We start from the raw sequence: 22,898 nt of genomic DNA on the forward strand, positions 1-22,898 counted from the left end.
ATATAATTGCTAGGCACAATTTATGGCGGATCACCCATACACTTTCTCAACATAAAAATATGGAATACTTGGTGGATGCAGCTCAGACTAGAAGGAAACATCAAATTATACACAATATTACCAACCATTCTCAAAACCAAGTAAGAACCAACGTACCGGGGACTAAGCTTCCCCTTCTTCACAAACCGCATCACTCTCTTCATGGGAGACACCTTCAAGAACACCTTATCCTCAACCTCATACTCCAAGCTCCTTCGCCTCACATTCGCATAGGACTTTTGGAAACTATGGGAAGCCTTAAGTCTATCCCAAATCACTTTCACCTTCTCCAAGCTTGGTAAACCAAATTCAGACCAAACATATCTGCCTCACAAACCTCAAACCACCCTATCGAACACCTATGACTCCTACCATACATGGCTTTAAATGGATCAATTCTAATGATAGAGTAATCGCTATTAGTTTACAAAAACTTACTAAGAGTCTAATGTCTGAATAGTCCCTTCTTCTTTTGTATCTAACTGCGCACGGAAAGTAGTACTCAAACTCACCTTAGTCCCCAACCTTTTCAAAATTAACTGCCAAACTTGAGATTCATACTGCATACCACAATCGAAGATGATAGAAACAGGTACCCATGAAACTTTATAATCTCTTTGAGGTACAACCTTGCATAGTCCTAAGCCGAGAAGTTTGTTCTTATTGGGAAAAAGTGAGCATACTTTGTCATTCTATTCACGATGACCCAAATTGAATCAAATTAATTCTGAAACCAAAGAAGACCGGTAACGAAATCCATGTTGATCACTTCACACTTCCACTCTGGCAATTCAATTTCTTGATACAATCATCTGAGCCTCGTGTTCTTACCTTTCACTTGTTGGCAAACTATGCACTTAACCACAAAACTAGTCATATCCCTCTTTATGTTGTTCTTCAAATACATCTCCAAGAAATCATGATATATTTTCATCAAACCAGTATAAATGACATAGTGTAACTCATGCGCCTCAGTTAAGATCCTTTTTCGTAAACCATCAACATCGAGAAAACATAATCTTCCTTAGTACCGTAACATACCATAACCACTAATATCGAAGGCCATCACCTTCTACCTAACGATATCTCCTTGATCCTTATAAATACACGATCTAATATCTTCTTCTATTTGATTTTAGCACCAAGAGACGACTGTGCCACCTCTTGTACAAACACACCACCATTCTCAAAGTCTAAGAGATGAACTCCAAGGTTATCCAAATGGTGAATGTCCTTCACCAACTCCCGTGTCTCCTTATACACATGAGCCAGACTCACCATGGACAACCTACTAAAAGCATCAACAACCACGTTTTCTTTACCTGGCTAGTAGTGAAGACTCTTGTCATTGTCCTTGAGAAGCTCAAGTAATATTCTTTGTCTAAGGTTAAGCTCTTTTTGAGTCAGCAAATACTGTAGGTTCTGGTGATCGAAAAAGATATCCACATCCACTCCATACAAATAGTTATGCCATATTTTCATCGCGAATAGCACAACTAATAATTCCAAGACATGGGCCAGATAATTCTTCTCTTGCACCTTCAACTGTCTGGAGGCATAAGCTATCACCTTGCCATGCTACATCAAAATGCAACCAAGCCCCATACGGGATGTATCATAGTAGACCACAAATCTATTAGTGCCTTGCGAAAAAGTCAAAAATGGAGCTAAAGTTATCTTATCCTTCAGCTTTATGAAACTACCTGCACAAACATCAGACCACAAGAACTTTACCTTCTTCTGAGTCAACTAAGTCAACTGTTAAGCTATAGTTGAAAAACTCTCCAAAAACCGCATATATTAACCAACGAAACCCATAAAGATCCAAATATTTGTTGGAGTCTTGGGTCTAGGACACTTCTTCATCGATGCAACTTTTTGTTGATCCACCATGATTCCTTCACTAGAAATGACATAACCCAAAAAAGTGACAGCATTTAATAAGAATTCGCACTTTGAGAATTTGGCATACAACTGCTGCTCCTTTAGGGTTTGCAATATAATGCGGAGGTGATTGTCATGATCCACCTCACTCTAAGACTACACTAGAATATCAACTATGAACACAATTATGAATAAATCTAGAAAATAATGAAAGATCCTATTTAGTAAATGCTTGAATATTGTCGAGGCATTAGTTAACCCAAAAGACATAACCAGAAACTCAAAATGCCCATATCAAGTACGGAAAGAAATCTTAGGGATATCCACCTCCCTAATGCTTAACTGATGATACCCGAATCAAAGATCAATCTTAAAATAAATTATCACCCCGCAACTGATCAAACAAATAATCTATCCTAGAAACAGAATACTTATTCTTTACCGTCACCTTATTCAACTATTGATAATCAATACATATTCGAAGGGAACCATCCTTCTTATCCACGAATAACACTGTGCACCCTACAGGGACACACTAGGATAGATTAAATCCTTGTCTAAAAGATCTTTGGGTTGCTCCTTAAGCTTCTTCAACTCAGCTGGAGCCATTCTATATAGGGGAGTAGAAATAGGATGAGTGTCACAAACAAGATCAATCCCAAACTTAATCTCCCTATCAGGAGGGACACCAGGAAGGTCAGTAGGGAAGATCTTAGGAAGTTCATTCACTACTGAGATGGAATACAAAGAAGGACTCACCGAGTTAGAATATTTAACCCGAATAAGATAATAAGACACCCCTTCGAGACTAATCTTCGGGATCTAAGATATGATTTAAACTTCTCCTTAGGAGTTAGGGAACCACTCTTCTACTCGATAACCATCTTATTAGGGAATTTAAAGACAACCTTACGGGTCCGACAGTCTAGAAATACATAGCATGAGTGCAACCAATCCATCCCAAATATTTCATCGAAATCAACTACATCTAATTCAATTAGATCCACCAGAGTCTCTCGACCACCCACAGATACCACAAAACCCCTATAGTCTTTGCTATCAACCAATGAATCACCCATTGGGGTAGAAACAGAAAAAGGGTCCAAAGCACACTCAGGACCAATTCTAAAATGCACAGCCACAAATAGAGTTACACAATAGAGAGTGGACCTGGATCAAGTAAATGTACACATCATGGGAAAAGAGTTTCAATATACCAATCACGACACTAGGTGATACCTCAGAATCCTCTCAAGTAGTGAGAGCATAGAGATAGTTCTAACCCGTTTCAAAGCTAAATGGTCCACCCTTTGCTGTTGGAGCTGATGAAAAGGCAACTGACACCTTGTTCGCTCCCAAGCAACCTTGGCCACTGGAGAGGTCTTAACCATGTGCCCTGGCTTACCACAGCTGAAGCTCTTATCCTTTCCTTCTTTATAGTAAACCTAGTGCAATCTAACATAGAACCTATAAAGAGGATATGATCGAGCTGATTGGTCCCCATTATCCTGAGATTGGGCACCTTGTGCCCTAAATTTCTCACTACTATAGAAATGCCTATTACCCGATGGATTTAGGTAGGGAGCACTATCAATCGAGTAAGATGTAGAATTTCCCACTTCTTCTTAGGTCACTTTCCACCATCCCTACCACTTTGTTGTTTACCACCACCCTTCTCATACAAGCTGAAGTTCATTCTCTACCTCTCTACTATCTCAATCTAATTCTTCTTCTCTTCTTCAACCTGCTGTATGTACACAACCAAACTGGAGATATCTATGTCCTTGTTAAATAATGCAGCCTTACTCTCAAAGATCTAGTCTTGGGATAACCCAAAAGCAAATTTTTTCATTCTATCCCTTATGCTAGAAACTAACTCCGAAGCCTACTGAGATAATTGGTGAAACTTCAAAGCATAATCATTGATTGGCATCTTACTTTGCTTCAGATTTACAAATTCTTCTGTGTTTTCTTTCCTCAGCTCCTGAGAAAAGAAGCGATCTAGGAAAGCATTAGAAAAATCTTTCCACAGGGCAGACTTTGAATCGTCACCCCTTGACTGATCGCATTATTTGTACCACTATTACGGCACATCTTTCGGCTGGTAGGTGGAAAACTTCATGCCCTCTATATTTGTAGCATACATAACACAAAATATCTTTTTTATATAACCTAGAAAACTTTGAAGTTTCTCCTCTACCTTAATACAAGTAAAACTTAGAATATTCCACCTCATAACTAGCCAACCCTTTTGGCCTCAGAAGATGGAGTAACAAAAGTACCACACTCATCCTAAGAAGCTACCAACAGTGCCAACATATGATTAGACTGATAAAACTCAGCAATTGTCACATCAGCCTGAGGGTTTTGAGAAGGATTAGAGGGAACCAGTGGAACTCTAGAAGGAAAATTAGGAACTGCACCCTAAGACCGAGTCTGGACCCCATAAGTAGAATGGGTCCCATCAAAATTGACCTCAAGTAGGACAGAAGAGTATCTATGAGCTTCAAACCATCGAGGAGGCATGATCTAAAAAGCAAACAAATAAGAATTAGAGGAGAATTCAGGACCTTAGACTCTACCACTTGAAAAAAAACACAAAAAAGAGAAAAATTCCTAAATTCCTCGTAAATGCTCCCTTATAAGTGTGGCACACTACACCTTTAAAAGAGACTCTACTAAATACGGCTTTGTGGACTCCTATTTGACAATGAATCTAGCGCTCGGATACCAATCTGACATGACCCTAACTAGGGTTTAGTCATGTCAGGCATCTCAAGGTGGACCGGGACCAGAGACCACCCCCAATACCCAACCGTAACTACCATGTACCCTATATTGGGTGAATTTCATTTATACAACAAAAGCAAAAATAATAAAAGACATTTAATTAAGTCCATAACCATAATCAACAAAATATCTAACCAAATATCTACCCGGTGTCAACCCCAATTCCAAAACCAATACCAAGGATAACACTAATACCGACACTACCGATGCCCATAGTAATACCCAGAGCCTCTAACAAAAAATAAGGAACATCTGATAGGGACATGCCCCCAACCATAGCCAAAACCAAAGACTAAGAAAAAAAACTAATTTAAAGAAGTCCATAGCATGAAATAGAGCCTTCCAGAGTATGGAAGCTCACCACTTCAATCTTTCAAAAAGTTGTCCTCGAATCCAAGTCATTGTGCAGGAGAAGTAGTATGGCCGGTTATTGCATCGTATGGGGAAACAGTGCTCGAAGACAGTTAGTAGAATGAATGCAATTATGTAATCAGGAATAAATATAAAATAATGTCAATATTCAAAACCAAAGTAAATAACCATATAAAATCATATATATATATGTGTGTGTGTGTGCCATGCCGATAAAGGGAACTGGGTTTTGCATGAATTTAAAACCTTAACTTGGGTTGTGTTAGCTCTGTTATTCTAAACCCACCCATGGACTATAAGGGTTTAGCTCTCCCTGGTGAAAGGGCCCCATGGCGTGTTAGCCGCACAAACTAGGAAAACAACCTTAAATTACTAGTACATCTCCCAAAATATAATTGTGACATCATGCACACAATCACCAAGACAGGTATAACCCAAATTAGGGCCTAGTCATGTCAAGTGCCTCAAGCTCAACCGGGACTAGAGACCACCCCCATTATTCAACCCTAACCGCCCTACACTATATGTCGAATGAATTTCAATTATATAACATAACAAGATGGAATAATCATAAATCAAATACAGTCAAATAGTGTAAGCCCCAATACCAATACCAATGCCAAGGCTGACACCAATACTGACATCGCCCATGCTAACCCAAAGTAGTCTCACAAAGCTCTATACGAAGTAAAAACAACATTATGTTGGGACTTTCCCCCGACCATAGCAACAAAAACAAAGTTTAATAAATAACAAAAGTATGTATAGAAGACCATAAGATCAAATGGAACATTCTAAAGTATGGAAGCTCACCACTTCAATCCAATACAAAGTTGTCCCCGAGTCCGAGTCACTGAGCTGGAGAAGTAGTATGGCCAATTCTGACATCGAGTGGGGATAGAACTCCTGAAGACAGGTTAGCGGGTTAACGCTAGCATATACTCAGGAGTAAGGATAAAATAATGCTAATATTTCAAGCCAAGTAAATAACCATATTCAATCACATCCATACATATATACATATATATAAAATTCATGCTGGGAAAGTGAATCGGGTTTAGAATGCATTTAAAACCTTAATCTACGTTTGTATGGCTTTACCATCAAAATCCACCCATGGGATATATGGGTCTAAAGTTACCCCCTGAACGGGCCTCGGTGTGTGTAGCCTCAAGAACTAGAGATATCAAGTGGTCGGGGCTTCCCGTGTACCCATCACACTCCATGTTACATATATGCAAGTATAACTTAAGGGATTCCCATATACCCCACAAGTATATGGTCACAATGACCAACACTCATATCCAAAAACAAGAGTTTCCAGTGTCCATCCATTGTATTCACACCTTCAAGATTAGCTATCACAACCCGCCTTTATTGTGAAATTAAAACCATTAGCACATAACCAACCAACCAATTCTGGAATTAACCAAGGCTTTATGAAGTGGTATCATCATACTGACTATATCTTGCAAGCCATATCATTAGCAAGCACTTAGGGGATTCCTATGTACCCCACATGATTACCAATTAAACAAAAACCATAGTCACTAAGGCCTTACCATATCAATTAAAACCAACCAAACTAATTTAATTTCCATCAACATATTATGCAATGCAATAGTTTCAATAAAAAAAATAATATGACAAAACCATTCTCATAGGCATTTTATTAAACATGTTAAGGGCAAATAGTTTTCAAAACAAAAATCGAGCAATTTGGGGAATCCGAAGTACCCCTAAACCTATTTACTATTACCATGCATTCCACAATGTTAAAACCAATGACATAATATGAAAAACCATAAGTTAAAACATGGGGAAACATTATCTAACCAAGAACAACCAAAATCCCCAACATATATTTCAAAACCCAAAATATTATCACGATTATACCATGAAAACCATTCATTAAAACATGAATTTAGTTGAACTAGCAATGAGGGTAGAGTAACATGCCTTATTTAAAAGGATCCATGAAAAGAACTTAAATCTTGAGCCTTCAGATGAACACCTCTGATGAATCCTAGTCCAATTTTCTTGAGAGAGTTTAAGATGCGTTTGATCTTTCCAAGTGAATAATGAGGGACCAATTAATGGTATAGGACGTGGGTCTTAAGGATTTTACGGTAGGAAATGTTTAAAATGTCCCCAGCTAATAAGAGAAAAATTATATGAGGGAGGGTACGACCACACCACCCAAATCGTACTCAGAACATATGAGTGGTACCCACCACTCGTACCTTAGGCAACAACTTAGACCCCAAAACTATCCAATATATGAGTTTATGGCCTAACTTGTATCCAATCATATGACAAGTACTTTAGAACTGTACCCAAGGCAAACTACCAAAAGCATGACACACTGATCAACATGCGAGTGGCTTTCCTAACTCGTACTATCTCCATATAACTCGTATGTTGTCTATTCATATCTTGAACAATAACCAACCAAAACCATATTGAGTAATATACTACCAAAGCCCCTAAATTGTACCCACATCATACGATAAGTACCATCAAGTCATATGATGTCCAGAAGCTCAAACTCAAAAAAAAATTCTAAGGTTCAAAACCCAAGGTATTTCAATCCTCCCCTGTTTTGATCATTCATTCTTGAAAGATAGAACAAGGTTGTACAAGCACAATTTAAAACTCGAACCTCCCTTACTCCAACCTTTAACAAAGTTAGAAAACAAAGATGCAAGGAAATCTTTCCTTTATTTTAGCCAAGTTAGAAACAAAAGATGTGATAAAGAACACATTCCTTCCGCATAAATTTCTAGAACGAGGAATAATTGTGGATACATGGACTTCATGTCCCCTTTTTCTTACCAAGTAGCTTCTTTAACCTTATGATTCATCAAAAGAACCTTGACTGAATCTATATCCTTTGACCACAAATAACAAACCAGCCGATCCAAGATCTCAACCATCACCTCCTCATAAGACAAAGAATCTGAAATACCAATATCCTTGATAGGCACAATTTGAGATGAATTACCCATACATTTGATCAACATAGAAACATGGAATAACGGATGAATGGAGCTCAAACTAGAAGGTAACTCCAAATCATATGCAATATTCCCAACCCTTCTCAAAATTAAGTATGATCCAACATACTAAGGATTAAGCTTCCCTTTTTTACAAAACTGCATCATTCCTTTCATGGAAGATACGTTCCTAAACACCCTATCCACAACCTCAAACTCTAACTCTCTTCACCTCACTTCTGTATAGGAATTTTGGAAACTTTGGAAATCCTTAAGCCTATCTCTAATTACATTCAACTTCTCTATGGCTTGGTGAAACAAATCTAGGACATTCATCTCCATCTCTCCAAACTCAAACCACCCAATATTGGACCTACACCTCCTACCATACAAGGCTTCAAACAGAGCCATCCCAATAATAGAGTGGTAGCTATTGTTATAAGCAAACTCCACAAGAGTTTAATGCTCAAACTAGCTACCACCATAGTTAATTACGCACGTACGAAGCATATCCTCTAATGTCTGAAAAGTCCTTTTTTCTTTTTTATCTGACTGTCGGTGAAAAGAAATACTAAGACTTACCTTGGTCCCCAAACCTTTATAAAACAATTGCCTAAAGTGAGATGTTAACTACGTACCATGATCAGATATGATAGAAACAGTCAACCCATGCAACTTTATCACTTCATAAAGATACTATCTTGCATAATCCTCGGTAGAGAAGTTAGTCATCATTTGAAAGAAATGAGCAGACTTTGTCATCCTATCCGCGATGATCCAAACCAAATCAAACAGATTTTGAGACCAAGATAGACCGGTAATGAAATTAATGTTGATCACTTCCCACCTCCACTCTAATAAATCAATATCTTGATACAAACCTTCGAATCTCTTTTGCTCAACTTTTATATTTTGACACACCATAAACTTGGCCACAAAATTAGCCACATCATTCTTCATATTGTTCCACTAATACATCTCCTTGATGTCATGATACATTTTTGTCTAACCAGGATGAACGACATAGTGCGACTTATCGCCTTAGCTAAGATCTTCTCTCACAAACCACGATGTCAGCAACATATAATTTCCCTTGGTATTGCAAGGTACCATCACCACTAATCTAAAAAGCCACCACCTTCTTACCAAAATTATCATGACATAACCTGAACCAGGGCCTTGTTATAATGCGCAATCCCAAGCCTAAATAGGATTGGGAACCGCCCCCGTTATCCAACCCAAACACCAAATGCATACCTTGTCGGCTGATGTTAGAACATATAAAAATATAGTGTATTCACCCATGTAGTGACTCTAGGATAAGACTATATTCGAGACCAGCAGAACCAAGTCCAACCACCCAATAGCTAACCCAAACCAATGCGGAAACCATAAGCCAATATCATGATAATAAGCCAATGTGTATATATATGAAATACAACTAATCCATATCATACCTAATTCCATAGTTGTCCATACAAAGCCTCTAGACCAACCAAAGAGTACCTAGTCGAGATATGGCCCCAACCATAGCCAAAACCAAAGTTTATAAAAGACAAGAGATATATAAAGTAACTAATGAAATAAAATAGATACCTTTCAAACTATGGAATCTCACCATTTCCATCTAAGATTGACTATCCCCAAATCTGATCACTAGGCAGGAGAAGTAGAATAATTGGTCTCATCATTGAGTGGGAATACAGTCCCCCAAAGATAGGTTAGTGGGTGAACACTAGAATGCATATAGGAAATAAGGATAAAATGATGCCATTTACAAAGCCAAGTAAAACAATACATAATGAATAAAACCATTCATAAATATATAAATAACCACGCTAGGAAAGGGAACCGAATTTAGCATGTCTTTAAAACCTTTATGTGGGATGGGTAGCTTTGTTGTCCAAAACCACCCACTAGTTACATGGTTCAGCTCCCTTTGATGAAAGGGCCCCAGTATATGAAGCCACATACTGAGGGAAAAAACCTAGGATAACTAGTACATCCCCCAAAATATAGTGTGACATCATGCACACGGTCACTAAAACTAATCTCATATAGGAAACTATGAGTTTCCAATTTTGGTCCCCCTAGGACCCCCACCTTTATGGCTTTTATATACATCATGCCATTATTAAACAATTAAAACCCTTACAAAGCAACCAATCAATCCATTTATCATTTATTAACCAAACCCATTTAGTAGTGGTATCGTCATACCGACTATACTAGCAAGTACTATCCATAGCCAACCATGTTTAGGTTTAAGGGATTCCATGCACCCTTCTATTAACCATATTAAACCACTTAGGGGATTCCCATGTAACCCACAAGCATAACCAATTTCATAGCCACCAAGGCTTTACTATTTAATCCTTCTAAACCATGTACACCATGTATGACATTTAAAACCATTCCTAACCATTTAAGACCATGCCAAACATTTAAATGATTTCTACTATATAAACCTTGCACAACCATCCAAATACATTAAGGGTTCCATTGCCAAACCAAACCATCCAAGAGTTCCAATAAAAGTTCAATAATAAAGTGAAAATATTCTTTTAGACAGTTTATCAAACATGTTGAGGGAATTCATTTACCAAGACCAAAACAAATGGATAAACCACCATAATCAGGGTTACTCAAGACCCATTTGTTAAACTATAACTTACAAGAACAAATATATGCAAACCATACCAAAAACATATAAAATCATATTTTAAACCAATACCAAACCATATGCATCAACACCCTTAACATATATTTCGAAAACCACTATTCATGATTCATAAATCAATATTTAAAACACAATACACATGCCTTTTGTTGGAAATAACAATGAGGGAAGGAGTACATGTGTTATACAAGAGATTCACGGAAGAAATCTCAACCTTTAAGCCCTTTTAAGAACACGTGAAGAAACCCTAGCCTCCTATCTTTAAGAGAGTATTCGAGAGAGTATTTAAAGTGTTTTATTCTTTTAGCAATTATTATAGAAGGCCACCAAGGGTTATATAACATGAGGACATAACGTTCTTTAATTAGAAAATGTCCGGACTACCCTATACTTATAATTAAAATAAGCTACGAAGTTGGGCATGACTCACCCTTACCATCCGTATCCTTGGATACGGGTGCTACCCCAACTAATACCCAAGACCATGTCAAGACCCTACCTACTAGTTTCTATCACACCCTAATACTGGATGAGGCAGACAAAAACTATAGGAACACATACTATAAGATAACCTAGATGAGAAAATGAATCACTATATAAATAGAATTGCTGATAAGAAGTTGCATTTACAATACCAATCAATTTTCCAAACTAATATATATGACTTGTAAATCTATAAATAAATATTACTTCTTTACAATATTTACATAGTCTCTAATAGAATATATGACTATATAAATATAAAAAATACATGTTAAAGAAACGAAAAGGCCTCGAATCAACTTGGTGCTAACCAACAATAGCTGAGTATACTATACTTCTATAAGGGAGATCTACTAGCTAAGAACATGTGCCTGCAACATAAAACATTGGTATCCCATGAGCGATGTTAGTACAAAGTAATATACTAAATATATAAGGCATAACATAACCATAAGTGAAATAAAAGATTAATGAAATCAAGGGTCAACATATTAATGTATAAAAAAGGATGAATGGCCATCTTTACTTACACTTATAGAATCTTGTACATTATATGTTTTTCTATACTTTACTATTCTTTTCTTTATAATATTTGTAAGCCATGTGATATATATGACCAGCTGATCAGTGGTAAAAGAGGATGACCCATTCTAGGCATTATACCCTTGTTATACATTCCTTATTGATACACAAATTGGGATCAACCCATGCCATGCTTTTCTTTCACCCTAGGGATACCACCTGATAAATCTATGTATTTGGATTGGCCAATACTAGGATATTGTCTCTGAGCTACCGCCTATATATAAACATATTTGTGTTACTTAATTTCATTAATATTTGAGATTGTTATTTTTGTGGCCTCAATATTATTAAGCATAGACACTATAGACCAATACTAAGAAGTATGTGAATATGCACTTGAGGTTATAACAATGAAGTAGCAAGAATTTGTAATTGTAATAGCAATGTAATCCTTTGGAGCTTAAATGACACAATCAATACTTTGACATCTTCAATGAAACATTGTTGTATTTTGAGTGAAGGCTTCTAACTTAATCTAAGAGATAGGTTTTCTAGGCAATGATGTAACTAAATACTTATTAAATAGTGTTAAATAAAAGGTACATAAACATGAGAACTATTGGAACATGTGGACAGATTCTATTTAGTGATAAAGACATATTCCATGTAAGGAGATACAAACTATAGAATGGAACGAGTAGGGATTCTGTGAGGTAACAGTATTGACCACGGCAATGGGAGTGATGCCTAATGAAGAGAACATGTAAATGTGTGAGAAAATAAAGTATATTATCAAATAAACATTTGAAGTAAGTTGGTAGTCTATGGACAGATTACATACCTAACACATGAGCACACTTACCATGTGTAATATAGGGTTTTATTGACATATAGAAAAGGAACAAAGGATTGACTACAAAGTGTAAATACATAAAGCTAGTAATAAATACATATTTAATATACTTTGACACATTTGTGAGATCATAGAGAATAGTATTAAGTTCATTAGTGATGTTGAAAATAATACATCATTTATATATATCCTTTACTAGTGAGAACGCTTGGAAAGCTCACTTTGTTGGTACTAACACTAAAATGAGATTTCATACCAAAGAAGATGAAAATGAATAGCCTTACATACCTTGTCTTCCAACCAATGTGACTACAACAACTCAGCCTTTCCATGTAAGTGTTACTCTACAATATAAGGACAAAATGAAGCTAATTTTAGAACGTACTGACATTATAATCCTACAAAAATAGTAGCCAAATAATTGAGGGCCAATAAGACAATCCAAATCCCCAAACACATGATGTATCAGCATACCCTTTTTTTATACGTCAATGGAGGCTCCTTTCAACTATTGTATAAGGTGACTGACTTCCTCAAAATATCAATACAGATAAAACAACCTCTATATAGTCACAAAATCCATAAAAAACAAGAATAACCCCCTATGTTCGCCCCTTTATTTCTACCCTATACTAATATTAATCAATCCTTTTTAAGGCCAGCCATGACGTCCTAAGTTCTTGATACAATATTACATCTCTAACATCACAATATTATAAGAAAAGTTGAGCTCACTCCTTCGATTACCATCCATGAGTTCCAATATATGAGTATGTCTAAAATGTGCAAATGAGCTAGCAATTAGAAGTTGGGGAAGCACCTTACCTTGGATATCTTACTCTGTTATTTTCCCCCAATTACTATATTTGTGACCTCTAAATCACAAACTAGCAAAGGAACATTAGAACAAGAATTCTATGAAAATAGACCAATAACCCAAGCTTATGACATAAAATTCTTACCTTAATCTTTGAAAGGTAGTGGCAGCACCTTGGCTACCAATATCTATATGTTCACTCCCCTTGAATAACATTCTAATCCATATTGGAAACTAAGGAGGAGAGAGGGTGATCTTATGGGCTACTGTACAGAAAGTATTTTGAAGAACACTTAGAACCCTAATGACAAATAGTGAGGTTATTTTACAGATAGAAAAGAGAGATTGAAACACTTGAGAGAAGTTGAATTTGATAAGAAAAATGAGAGTTTATTGATGATTTTTTAAAATTTAAAGACATCACTTTGCTGGCTCATTCTCCTCTTTATTTCCATCCACCATTTGGCTCTAATTTAGACCATAAATGCTAAGAAGGTGATATACCTACTTTGGCCATTTAAGCTAGTCAAAAGTCTAATTAGGTGATGCACCTACTAGGATATTTTTAATTAACTGTTTGTGGGCTTGGAAAGATTGGTCCTTGGGATGCCATTCTCCTTATTTTTTGTTAGTTAATTTAGGCCTCATATAAGTCCAATAATATAGGCCTAAATTTGGTCAATTAGTCAAAGTAGGTGATACATCTACTTATCACCTTCTAGCTTAATTAAGTCAAGTAAGTACCTTATTTGTTTTCAGCCACCATTTGGCTCTTATTTATACCATAAATTCTAAGTAGGTGATGCACCTACTTTGGCCATTTAAGCTAGTCAAAATTCTAAGTAGGTGATGCACCTACTAGGAAATTTTTAATTAAATCTTTGTGGGCATGGAAAGATCGGGCCTTGGGACCATTCTCCTTATTTTTTGTTAGTTAATTTGGTCCTCAAATACGTCCAATAATATAGGCCTTAATTTGGTAAATTAGTATAAGTAGGTGATACATCTACTTGTCACCTACTAGCTTAATTAAGTCAAGCAAGAACCTCATTTATTTTATCCTATATTTCAAACATCTCAATCCCTCTACTCTAACTTAACACTTAACTCTAATTTTAAGCTTATATACCTCCTTATAATCTCAACTTTAAATATTTTGTCAGTGATAAGTTGGTTGTATATATTTGGAAATATACGGGGCATTATGTAATCCCCCCTTCCTTTGGATCATTTTTCATCAAATGAACAGTATAGCTAATGGATTTATTAAACCTAGAATTTCGCTCAAAAATTTGCTAGAGCTTCCTTTGTAAATAGGACTACACCAAACCTATTGGCTAACTACAATCAGGTTTAGAGCTTCATAGGGCATCTCAATAGATATAGTACGAGAAATGAGAATACCATAAATAAAACTCCTCTCTCAGCCATGTATTTTTGATACCTTACAACCCTAAAAAGCATCAAAATAGTCCATAAATGCACAAGAATGACAAAAACACAAAAATAGCTACAAGTAGACAATACAAAAACCAACGATTGCAATAGATAAATGGATAGATAGATTAAAAAATGAGTTTTTAAACCCTAAGAACCCAAAGATATATCAAATATAAGGACCCTTAACACCTACACAAACTATCACCAAAATCCTAGGTAGATACAAGAGGGACGTTACCTCCTCAAACACCAACGTCTCAAGCCAATGAGTTACAACACAAGTGATATCTACACTTGGTGCCCTGTTTACGGGTGGTACTAATAATCATAAGAGAGAATGGTATTTTAAAGTATTTCAAAGTCTTACAAAAATAATATAATAAAGAGATGAAATTCCTAAAAGACCCTTAATGAAGGGGCAACTCTCTAGTGTATCAAATGGGTGGCTTCTAGTGTAATTTTGGTCCTTCTCACACTTCAACAATGCACCTTATTTGGATGGAATCTTGTCACACTTTCACACACATTTGTCTTTGTAGTCATACCCATATCATCCTCTCCATCTTGAAAGGAATTTGGCCTCAAATTCATCGCTTCATTACTTTAAGACTCCTTCTATGAATCATCCTTTCATTTTTGTACGAAAGCTGGGAGGCTTAGCCAAAAGATCCTTGAGATTATCAAGCAAGTGTTGGTGGGTAATTCTCTTTGTATCATTATTCAGAAGCACATGATCTAGAACCTGCATACAAGAAAACATGGCTCTTGGAAAAATGCTAGTACCTATGATAGTGAGAAATAATGGGTCTTTGCGTGTAAGTCGCATAAGTAAGTAATTCTTTCCCTTTGTAGCAATTACTCCTCCCCTTCTTCACCACTTATAATCTCGATTTTCCTTTTTCTTCCCCTTTTCCTCTTCTCCTCTAATTCCCTTACTTGTTGATGAAATTTAGACACTTGTAATGGTGAGAGAGGATGGAGTGTAAACCTTTTTCCATGGATCTCAATAGTGTACCTATTCATTCTTTCATCATACAAGGTATCCCTATCATATTTCCATGGCCTTCCAAAAAACAAGTGACAATTTTGCATAGGCATCACATCATAGAACACCTCGTCTTGGTAGTTTTGTACCTTGAACCGAATCATCACTTGTCAGTTTACCTTCAACTCTTCACACTTATTCAACCATTGAAGCTTGTATGGACATGCATGAGGGATAGTGGGTAGCTTAAAAACATCAACCAAGGTAGTACTAGAAATATTGACACAACTACCTCCATCAATGATCATAGAGCATACAACTCCCTTAATAAGGCATTTGGTGTTAAAAAGGTTCTCCCTTTGACTAGGATCAACCAAAGCCTTTCTAATAATGGATTTTCTCACCACAAAACTAGGCACTTCAAGACAATTATAACACGGCCAAACATCTTCCTCACCTCCTTTCTTTGTCACCTCAGCTTCTTTTTTCTCTCCATCTTGAGATTTATCATCAATCTCATCTAGATCAAGTCCTACATCTTCTCAAAGAAAATACAATTTACCTCCATAAGGACCATATTTCTCTTATTTGGAAAATCACTAGCCTTGTGTCCCCAACCTTGGTATTTAAAACATTAAAAGCCCTTAGAATGTGAAGAGGGTTATATTTTACCTTTTCTTAGAGGGAACCTTTGCACAGCCTTGTGTTTGGTTTGAACAGCCTTGGAATTATGTTGTTTATCATTGAATGAGTTATCCTTGTACTTGTGCCAACCCGAGGGAGATTGTCCCTTGTACTTGTATCCCGACCTCTCCTTGAGCTCCCTTCAAACCTCCAATGCCACTTGGAAAATGGCATCAATGGTGTCGAACTTGTAAAGTGTCATCCATGAGGATATATCGGTATTCAACCCAACCTTGAATTGACTAATGTGATATTTCACTTGCTCTCCTTGGTTATCAAGTTTCAAAATGAGTTGTTTGAATTTATCGTAGTAAGCCACGATGCTCTTGTTTGCTTGTATAAAGTTAGATAACTTAGGATGGAGCTCTTGTTGGTAACTCTTGGGTAGGTACCTGTGTCTCATATGGTACCTTAATCAAAACCAAGGTGGAGTTGCCCCTCATTCAAAACATTTCCAAACAATTTAACATACTTCCACCACGTAGTAGCATAACCCTTAAAGTGAGAAATTTCACAACTCTTTCTCTCCTCGGTAAGATCATTAACATAGAAGACCCTCTCACATGAGAACTCCCATTCAAGAAACTCTCCAGTATCACTCTCACCCTTGAAGATTGGAAGTCCCACCTAGATGGTATTTAGGCCTACATCATGGTTTTAGTTCCCTTGTTGGTTCCATTGACCAACTCTCCCCTCTCATCCTTGAATTTCCCTTGGATTACCATGACTTTCTCTCATCTCTTCCCCCCTCATGTAATAATCATCATATGGACCATAACCATCATGTAGTTCTCCTCTACCATATCCTATTACATAGATGGGTCTATTTGGGTTAAGTGGAGCTTGTAGTGGTGGGATTGGATTTGGTGGATAGTGAGGTCTTTGGTCAAGTAGAGTTTGGATTGGAGGGATCCGGCTTGGAGGTGGTATTTGGGTTCTAAGTCCTTTCTTTTGGACTTGGTGAAGGGGTGGGTGACTTGTTCTATCATGATCTCCGTATTAGGAATAAAGGGTTGTTGGATTTGTGGAACAGGGTGGTTGTCTTTGTTGGTGGAACATTTGATGCAAAGTTTCGGGAGTAATGGTTGGTGAAGTTTTTTGAGAGGTATAAGGTTGGGAAATTCTTTGTATTTCCACTAATTCTAACCTCCCACCTATAGATGACATATCACCCTTCATGAAAACCACATACGAGTCAAATTTATCAAGACCCACATTCATCCTAGCCATGTCTCAGTAAAGAGTTTCAACGTGAGCCAAAATAACATTGGTGACATTGTTGTCCATGGGTTGAGAGGTTGAAACCTTGGGTTACATTGCAATTGTACCTATAATAAAACTACCAAATAAAACACAATTAGGTTACAAAATCCTCACCACACTCTCACACACTTTGATCGTCTCACACTTGGCTTCACAAGTGTTTCAAGTTGGCTCGTAGTTTATGATGAGTTAAGGGGTGAGTATACTCTTGTCCGGACAGATTTTGGTTTGGAATTTCAAACTACTATGGTCGGACTTGATCCAAGAACTAATAATGGTTTCAAGAGACAAAATGCACACAACAAACGCTAAACACTAAAGAACAAACACAAAAACTAACTTACAATATAGTAGATGAGTAATAGCTTTCCAATTAGTCTAGTAATTAACAAAATTGAAAATAATTGAATCAAGGGAAAGAAACTAGGAATTCCAAAATTCTTGGGCTATGATGACGTGGTAGCCAACTATTGGTTGTTGAAGTTGAAAAATTTTTTTTACAAACTTGAGTGTTCAATCTTCAAATGATAGAAATGAATTGTCGGCCAAGGTAGGTAGACAAACAAGACTCTAGGCTTCCGTTTTAGGATTAAAAATTCTTGACCTACTTTTACTCTTTTGGTAAGACAACCTTTTTGGAAGTTGCGTCTCATTTCCCTTTTTAGTCAATCTTGAAAAGTGGCATTACTCCTTTCGTAACTAGATTTTTGGAAGCCTTTTGTTCTTTTACTAATTTGGTGTTGTCTTAAAAATGTTTCCAAGAAAAAAGAGAAGTCACACTTTCCTTTTCTTGACTTAACATCAAACAACCTCTTTTGAAGTTTCTTCTACAACACAACACAAGAATATCAAGAACACAACAACAATAGTCGTCCAAAAGGTTCAACAACTTAAAAATTTAGCTCAAGAACATAGATCTAGACTCAAGAAGTTCTAGTGAAAAAGAAGCTAAGACATGAAACTACCCAAACACATAAAGAACACCTATATCTATGCTTCTAATCTTGGCCAAGACACACAACAAGAGCAACAATCCTTCGGCCAAGATAGAACACAAGAGAACTACTCTTTTTTTTGAATTTTCAAGCAACCATGCCCAAGATTGATCTTGTGGGAACAAAATCATCCATACTCTGATACCAAATGATACCTTACAACTAACTAAAGCACTACAAACGCTCAAGAATAACAAGAACACAAAAATGGCTACCAGTAGACAACACAAAAACCAACGATTGAAATAGGTAAAATAGATAGATAAATTGACAAATGAGTGTTTACACCCTAAGCACCCTAAGATAATCAAATCTATGGACCCTTAACACCTACAAAAACTATCACCAATCGTCTACATAGAAACAAGAGGGATATTACCTCGTCAAGCACCAACGTCTCAAGCCAAAGATTTGGAATACAAGTAATATCCACACTTGGTGCCCTAGTAATGGGTAGAACTAACTCTCACAAGAGAGAATGGTGTTTTAGAGTGTTTCAAATTCTTACAACAATAATAAACTAAAAAGTGAAAACCCTAATACTAATCTATTTTTAGTCTTATTACATAAAGAGATGAAATTCCCAAAAGACCCTTAATGAAGGGGCACCTCTCTAGTGTAGCAAATGGGTGGCTTCTAGTGTAATTTTGGTCCTTCTCACACTTTAACAATGCACTTTCTTTGGATTGCCTCTTGTGACACTTGCATACATATAGATCTTTGTAGTCATGTGGATATCAATTTTGGTGCATGTCCTTTCAGTTTAGCATAACCTTTCTCATTTTCTTCTTTAGACAATTAGATTACATAGAATTAAGGAATTTAAGCATAAATCAATACCTAAATGAATGACATCTGAATGAGATACCAAATTAGCAAATGTTGATGAAATATGTGATCATATACGGGAAGTACATGTTTTAAAATTCTCCTATTGTGTTAGGTATTTAGGATTATTATCATCTTTTACTTTCTAAGAAGCTTGTTCTATATTCCAGTTCACCCACAAACACTTTATAGGAGGCTATATCCCACAAATACTTTATTGAAGGCTATGTCTTTTGTCCTTAACTTCCTGACCTAATATTTAAAAAATAGCTATGTGGACTTGTTTGAATAATATGTCCTTGGTCCTTTACTATCTATAAGGGGTACAATATAGAATTGATCTCCCAAAATTTTCTATAAAATGGACACTTGAAATCATAAGACTTTCTAGACAATTTCTCGATATAATTTATAAGACCTGACATACAGAAGACTCAACTTCCCTTATTTCATAAATCTTATGATGCTTTTCACAGGTGAGTCTTATAAGAACAAATATCTATTTATATGAACTCTAAAGTATTGTGTTGCGCCCTTGGGTAGGCATTATGCTAAGCCATTGTAGAGGGTTATACTAAAATTCTCATATATGCTCAACCTTTTTTGACCACGATCCTCATTTCATCCAGATACGGGGAAACTTTATCCCAACAATTTCAATACTTGAATCAATAAGCACAAAAAGGCATATAACATATTGATAAATATGTCACATAAAGTCTATGACATATAAGCAAATTATTAGCACAAAAGAGGACCTTAACCTATGAACTTGTGAACCTAATAAGTATGCAACATATTCACAATTGATCTATAAAAACATGTTATTTATGTCCAAGTAAGCTATGAAATCATGTATTAGATTGCACATACAAACTTTAAAGTAGGATGTAAGCAAATGAAATATATGACATGTAGCATATGGGTGAATATATTATAAGTCCGATAGTATGCGAGCAATTGAGCTAAATCATGGAACAAATAATGTAAATAATCTAAAAATACACTATGAAAGTGTATATACCATATAAGCAAGTAGACTATAGAACATGAACCTATAAAAGAAAGAAAACTATGAAACAAAAATCATGTTGACCAATTGGACTATATCGCATGGATAAGTAGAATAACATGTCAATAGGTACACGTATGAAATATGAGAAAGTGTGCACATGGACAGATAACTAACTATTGGGCTTGTAATGCTTAAGCAACTAGGATATGAGGCATGTAACATATAAGGAATAATATGTGAAACATATAACACGTAGACAACTGATCTGTGGCAAGTAACCTATGTGATATATAACATATAGGAAAAGGTTCTATAAAACATATGGCAAAAAGTAAGGGTTCTATAAAAGGGCTAACACCTATATATTAGTGTTCTACGACGCACGTAACAAATAAGAAAATAATCCACCAAGGGAAAATGATGAGTGAATGGTAGTTATGGAACATGAAGCATGTATATTGTGTACCAAACTAACCTCTAGAAAGTTGGAGTCATCTTATCGAATCATTATGCCACATTAAGTGCATGCATATGATCATTAATGTGAAATAATAAGTGGGATAATTTTGCTCATGTTCTTTACCCACCTTAAACATATGCAATTGGTTTCCCTATATTATTTTTCTAACATCCTATGAATTCTCCTTATCGATGTTTCCTTCTGAGTCAATGCAAATACTAGGTCCATGATAGAAAAGAAATCATTAATAGCTCAATTATAGGGGTAGGAGGTAGAGGTCAACCTTATCTTTGCTACTGACCTAGAACATCATTACAACCAAAGTTTTGTACCATATAAAAGTTCAAATAAGCAAATTACTAATGAAATTTAAAGGCACTTTTACATATAAACACCTATTTACAGCAAGTCAAACGTAAATATCAAGTACATGCAAGATTAAATCATGATTTTAAAACATTTGTGGGTTAGTCACTTTGGGCTTAACTAGATGGGTCTATCCATGCTAAAAAACTAAACTTGTGCCTTAACAAGTGATGGCAATCCAATACCTTTAATCGAGCTATTTAAATAATATATGCATCAATGGAATTGCCATATCAGGGATTCAAGTGAACAAATGGTACTTTATACTTCACATCAATTTTAATAAACCATCAGAACTTTATGCATATGCATAACAAACTACCTCTTATTTTAATAGGGATAATACAGATGCATTCTTAAATGATAGGTTAGGTCAAGTGTATATCTTCTGATCACCTTTCTATTCTTGCATTTAATAAGACTAGGCATCAAAACATGCATTTATATTGAGTCATTTTAGTGTCACTTTTTTCTACTTTGGTGTCTAACTAATACCGTTTTTAACCAAAATTACTACCTTCGTGTATTCTAATTCTGCTACAATCAGCCTAGCTGATCGCAACTTACGCCTAACTAGTCAATATTCCTTTTTCAACCTTAAGGTGTAGTCATATACTAATCCTCTATATCCTCAACATTGAACCGTATGAACCAACTGTACATAAATCTTATATAAGACAATTGGAAATTTTCATCGTAGAGTTTTCTACCCACAAAAGGGATTACATGTTATTATTACCGATGTGGGTTGGTCATACGCACATACCTTATAAAAAGATAAATACTAAAATCTAGAATTATATCTAGTAGGTTTTTAGTCCTTATCAACTAACTAAGGGTATCCCTAGTAATGCTATCACATTGAAAAGTTCACCTTTCAAACCATGCTACTAGCCTCTTTCAACTAATACAAAAATAGTTCAGCAAATACTATTTTCAAAACGTGTGTAACTGTAAAACCCTATATATTTAATATCAAGGTACTAAATGTCCTCCATAAGATTATATCCTATATATTAAAGGTGTCATGTGGAGGAAATCGCAAACTCAAATACCATTCATGAACTCCTAAGAAGCGCACTAAAAAATATTTGCAACCCTTCTTTATGACTAGTTAACCATTTATTATTTAAAAAAATGTTAACAATATTATATCTCTCTCAAATGAACCAAGACATACTAATAGTACAAATTCATCCTTATCTACAAGTAACATAAAAACCATTACACTATTGTAGGCCGTGAGGGTCGAACTAAATTGGCTCGCCCTAATATGAATTTCAATGGCTTGAGAGCCATCTTTGTAGGTTTGCTCTAGGGCATTAGTGGTGCAATCCTTTTTTCCATCATTAACCTATGCTATAATAGGCATAGTATGAATATGAGAGATCAAAGTCCGAGAAGGAACTGACTCCTTAACACT

The sequence above is a fragment of the Capsicum annuum genome, chromosome 3, assembly GCF_002878395.1.
Source record: "Capsicum annuum cultivar UCD-10X-F1 chromosome 3, UCD10Xv1.1, whole genome shotgun sequence".
NCBI lineage: Eukaryota > Viridiplantae > Streptophyta > Magnoliopsida > Solanales > Solanaceae > Capsicum > Capsicum annuum.